The sequence below is a fragment of the Gymnodraco acuticeps genome, unplaced genomic scaffold (assembly GCF_902827175.1).
Source record: "Gymnodraco acuticeps unplaced genomic scaffold, fGymAcu1.1, whole genome shotgun sequence".
NCBI classification, from domain to species: domain Eukaryota; kingdom Metazoa; phylum Chordata; class Actinopteri; order Perciformes; family Bathydraconidae; genus Gymnodraco; species Gymnodraco acuticeps.
This window is the reverse complement of record NW_022990484.1, coordinates 266,746-272,745: the sequence shown is the minus strand read 5'-3', so window position 1 is coordinate 272,745 and position 6,000 is coordinate 266,746.

The window sequence follows — 6,000 nt, the reverse complement described above, 5'->3', positions numbered from 1 at the left end:
GACGATTGGGAACTCCCGTCTTCGAGTCTGAGGGACTGAAGGACGGCGGAGACCTCCTCCGGATTCCTATCAATACTCACAGGGCCAACATCAAAAGGGAAGCAGAAGCCTGTTGTATAACTACCAAAATTCTGCATAGGTAGAATAGGACTGTTAGAACTGTGAGTGTTGGTGGATGAACAGAGGAGGTAATGTAAAACATATGAGACAACTGAAGTATGGGGGGAGCAAGGGATATATTTCTGATAAGTGTGCACATGGTTTAGGTGTCCGGAACCTATGACAATAATGGAAAATTCAACATAAGAGTTTGGCACCTATGTTAAAAATTAGTGATCGACATAAGAGTTTGGTACCTATGTTAAGAATTGAACATAAACATACGAGTTTGGTACCTATGTTTAAAAATTCAACATAAGAGTTTGGCACCTATGTTTAAAAAATTCAACATAAGAGTTTGGTACCTATGGTAAGAATTAGTGATCGACATAAGAGTTTGGTACCTATGTTAAGAATTAAAAACATAAACATAAGAGTTTGGTACCTATGTTAAGTGTTAATGTGGTAAACATAAGAGTTCGGGACCTATGTTACACATAAGAGATTACATCCTCTGCCGTGAGGCTCCACCGCCGTGAGGCTCCACCACCGACAGGCTGTGGTTTGGGGAAAACGAAGAATAGGACAAGTGATTGGATTCAAAGTAAGATATTTATAGTAAGTGAAGACTTTTTACGCAGAGCCCGTCAAGACGGCATAGGTTTAAAAGGGTGATTACGTTAATTGAATGACGACAGCTGAATTGTCTCATTCCTTCCTATGGACTTACTATATTATCCTAAAATGGTGGCAGGGACAGTTTAGGGCATTTCAACAGAAACATATAGCATTTGGTTGTTAAAATGCTAATATGTTTACGTTGTTTTGGTGTAAAAGAACAGAAAAATAGATGAGAAAGTTTGGAAAAAGCTTATGTGAGAATAATAAAAGAAAGGGAGTCGAGGCATTGTGGCTGAAGTGAAGCTCATTCCTGGTCAGGTGCCGCCATCTGGTGGCCAACAGGGTGTGGCACAAAAGAAAGAGAGATTAATTATAAATTAAGGTTTGGCTCCATCAGCTGGACATATTGTATAGTATTTTAGTCAGAACTAGAACCACTGTGTTCAAATTTAGAACTATTACATTTAACACATATTTGTATATTTAAAGCATTACACATAAATAATTTTGATCAGAAGTACAAAAGGGATTAGTAATTAATCCATAATAATTTAAAGAATCTTTAGAGTGTAAACAGATAAGGAAAAACACATTTTTACACTCAAACAATTTGCATGTCTGGATTATGGACAGGGCATTTAGATAATACGAATAAGTGTTCACTAAAAGTGATAATATTAATAATTATAATAGAAAGAAAACATAGGCCTACTCTTGAGTCAATTTGCATTGTTGTGATCTGTTAGTATGCTCTCTGCTGGTTTTTACTGTTGTTCTAAGTAACAGTGAGATTTAAAATATTGGAGAATATGTGGGGATTTTCTTCTTGTGTGAAATATATGGAGCTTGAAATATGTGAGTATTTCATTTTATAGGAGAAAATGGTTTACTGAAAGAGTTGTTTTGAGTAAATATGTTACAAATGGTTGAAACATTTTTTTTTAAAGGATTTCTGTAATATCATTAGGAGACATTCATTTTGTTGTTAAGATGACATTTAACAACCAAGACAGATAGTATGATTAGAAAAAGACAGAGTGGAAAGAGTTGGATTTATTTAACCTCAGTGTGCTAGAATTTCTATAGGTAATGCGTCCCGAGACCTGGGGCCTATACTACGAAGTTGGTTCAACCTAACCTGGATATGTTTGAGTTAGCCGGTTGGCCTAATCCAAAACATAGCACTCTCGCTAAACTGTACTACGACGCTGGTTATCAAGTGGATCGCTCAAGCCAGCCGTGTCCTATCTAGTTAGGTGCGCGTTCACATGAAAGGGGTGGTATTTGGAGCATTCGACCAATCACAAACATGGAGAAGCGCACTGACAGCGCAGCGTCATACTTCCTGAATGAAAAGTGAACTTTAATACTAGTCAAATATGAAGAAGTTAAACTTTAAACATCCATGTCTTAAACACTTTATCCAGGATAAAAGCCACATAGCTGCACCTGCAAGGTGAATACAGCTGGCAAAAGAAAAAGTGTTTGAATGCGTACATTAACAGGTTTATGACAAGGGCGCCGGAAGCGGGGGGGCCAGGGGGCCATTGCCCCCCCCACTTTTCAGCCCTGCCCCACATTTTCGCAGCAGATTTTCTTTTTTCTTTTTTTTTTTCTTTTCAGTCTTTATTTCGAACAGATTCAAAAATAACAAATAAAAAATAACAAATGTGAAAAACAGAATACCGTGTTGTTATAATACAGTATTTATCCACATTCATGGTAATATTTGTATATTCAACAAAAAAAACAAAAAAAGTCTTCATATTAATAATAATAATAAATCATATGTGTCCGAAAGGGAGTAGGAGGAAGCAAATGCTTATTAATTCCCACCCCTTACTTGATCAATGATTGTCCTTTAAATCATTATGCAAGTTATTCCTACATACATTTACATGTATACATACATATACAATAATTTCTCGTCTTCAATCACCTTTCTTCATTCTCATATTTTTCCAAAAAAGTGTTTCTGTACATCCTTTTAAACTGAATTATGCGTGTGCTTTGTTTGAACTCCTGCTCCAAACCATTCCATAAAATCACCCCACAGATTGTTATACTCATACTTCTCAGAGTTGTTCTGACCTTGAGTTGTTTAAAATGTAGATTTCCTCTCAAATTATACCCACCCTCTCTGTCTATGAACAATGTTTTTAATTTCCTAGGAAAGTAGATTATGTCTGGCTCTGTACATGATTTGTGCCGTTTTAAATTTAACCAGATCAATGAACTTCAATATGTGTGACTTCAAAAAGAATACATTAGTGTGTTCAAGATATTCAACATTATTGATAACTCTTATAGCCCTTTTTTGTAATGTGCATAACGGCTGTAGGTTGGTTTTGTACGTGTTTCCCCAAATCTCCACACAGTAAATCAGATATGGCAATATTAGTGTGTTATATAGAGTATGCAATGAGTTGTAGTCCAGAATGTATCTGGCTTTTCCCAATATTGCGATAGTTTTAGCCAGTTTTGCTTTTACATGAGTGATATGAGGTTTCCAGCTGATTTTGTGGTCTAAAACCACACCAAGGAACTTAATTTCATATACTCTTTCTATGTGTATGTTATCTAGTATTAATTGTATCTGTGGATTTGTTTTATGTTTTCAACAAATTCAACAAATTGTTGTCTGTTGCTTAAATAATCTCTCACCCAGTTTAATCCCACCCCTCTGATGCCATACCGTTCCAGTTTTATCAGTAAAATATTGTGATCTATGGTGTCAAATGCTTTTTGTAAGTCTATAAATATTCCCACTGCTTGTTTTTTATTGTCCATGCAGTTTGCTATTTCCTCACTTAATTCCATTAGTGCCATAGATGTTGATCTATCTTTCCTGAATCCATATTGACTGTCGTCCAAAAGCTGATGTGTTTCCATGAAACTGTGCCGCGGAAAACTGTACAAATCCCGTTTCAATAATTCCCCTCTACTCTAAAGTCGCATCTAAAACGTGATCTGATCTAGCTGTGTATATTTTGTTATTTTTGATTGTTATATTCAATCTCACTAGCTACAGGCATGTTTGAAGCTTGTGAAGGGAAGATGACAACTCTCGCCACTCTGCTGTTCCTCAGCGCCGCCCCCCTCCCTCCCGCTGAAATTATGAATGTAAGGTGTATAGTAATCATAGATAACACGGCAGGGTCCGTTACAGTTTGTTTTTATCTGATTTCAAATAAGCAAAGTCTTGGGTTTCAGAATATTAAACTTGTTTCGGCAAATTCAGATGATAAATAGGCCTACAACTTTGAAGCTTGTGACGGCATAATTACAAGCGGAGAACGGAGTAGCTTAACGTCACAGCAGCCATAACAACAGCCGGTGTTTCTCGTGAGTGCATAATCCAAACGAAAATATCTTCCCTCCGTAGTATTTTGATCATTTGCTCCGCTAATAATCAATCATGATGATTGATGATGAGAAATGATGGATTCCAGAGAAGAGAAAACTTTAAAGGCCTTTTTCTCAAAATGATGACTCTGTAACAGTCATTATATAATGTGACATATTTTGCTTAATATTTGGAGTACAAAAACAATCCTGATATCATTAGAAAGCTAGGAATCAAAATGTGTCTTCGGATCAATGCGAGTGATTTCGATGGAGCAGCAGGTAACTTTGCATTAGGTAAAATAAAGCAGGCAGACATAACAGGAAGAATATGTACATTTTAACCCAATCAAATAGGACATTGTCACACCATTCAAATGTATCCATGTAAATTACAACCAATAAAAAAGCTTAGATTTGTTTATTTGTTACGTTGTTTACTTTATTTGTTACGTTGTTCTGTGTGTGTCAGCCATTAACCTAGAAATAATATATACACTTGCAAACATGTCAGAAGAACCAGCGCAGAAGAAAACTAAATGTGACCCGCTCTATCGAAATCAGTCGGAAGTCGCAACGGCTCATTTCAGAATAAACGTGGATTTACGTAAAAAACTATTTTTTCAGGGTTCGGGTGTTTTGTTTGATTTTAAACAAACAAAGTCTTGGCTTTCAGAATATGAAACTTTTATTTCCAAAATCACACGATAAATACATTTTTGAAGATTGTAAAGGGAAGATAACAGGCACCTCTCACTCGCAATCTGCTCTTCCAGCAAAGCCGCCCCCCTCCCTCCGCTGAAATTATGAATGTAAGAGTATAGTAATCATAGATAACACGGCAGGGTCCGTTACAGTTTGTTTTCATCTGATTTTAATTAAACAAAGTCTTGGCTTTCAGAATATTAAACTTGTTTCGGCAAATTCAGATGATAAATACAACTTTGAAGCTTCGGTATAATTACAAGTGGAGAACGGAGTAACTTAACGTCACAGCAGGCATAACAACAGCCGGTGTTTCTTGTGAGTGTTTTCCCCGGGAAACAAACACAATACACACAAACGCAAAATTACACAAACACACACACGTATACACACACACACACACACACACGTATACATACACACTCGCGAGCTTCCCCTCCAAACGAAAATATCTTCCCTCCGTAGTATTTGATCATTTGCTCCACTAATAATCAATCAGATCGATGGATTCCAGAGAAGAGGAAACTTTTAAGGCCTTTTTCTCAAAATGAGGACTCGGTGATAGTCATTATATAATGTGACATATTTCGCTTAATATTTGGAGTACAAAAACAATCCTGATATCATTAGAAAGCTAGGAATATCCTCTTTCCAACCGTGTATACAACTCAAAATGTGTCTTCAGGTCAATGCGACTTATTTCGATGGAGCAGGTCACAAATACAGTCAATCTTAAATGTAACAACTGGAAGGTCACATCCCTGACATCCACATCTCCGGAGCCTGGACCTTCATCAATCATAGAAACAGCGAAGCCAGATGAACCCAAAAGCAGCACCTCTGCGGCCGCAGAAACTGTCAAAACCGCCGCCGCCCCCACCGCCGCCGTCGTTGAACCGAAACAGGCTGGTTCCGACTGCATGGAGGTTTGTTGTTGGGACATTGAGGCGGGTAAAGCTGTACAGCTAACTATCGGAAAAAAGGAGACCGCTAGTAGATTATTTGAGCAAAGAGAAGGTACTTCAACGCAGAATGGTACAAAAACAGAGAGTGGTTCATTCTTTGCAAAACCACTAAACGATAGTGATAAATTGCGATGTTAACAACCTCATGATAACCTCATATTTTTTTAACTTAGGATCATACCTGTGTTTAGTCTAGAAAAAGGTAAATGTGTGCATTTTATTATAAAGTTGTGTATATTTACAGACTATTGCAAAAACTAAGAAG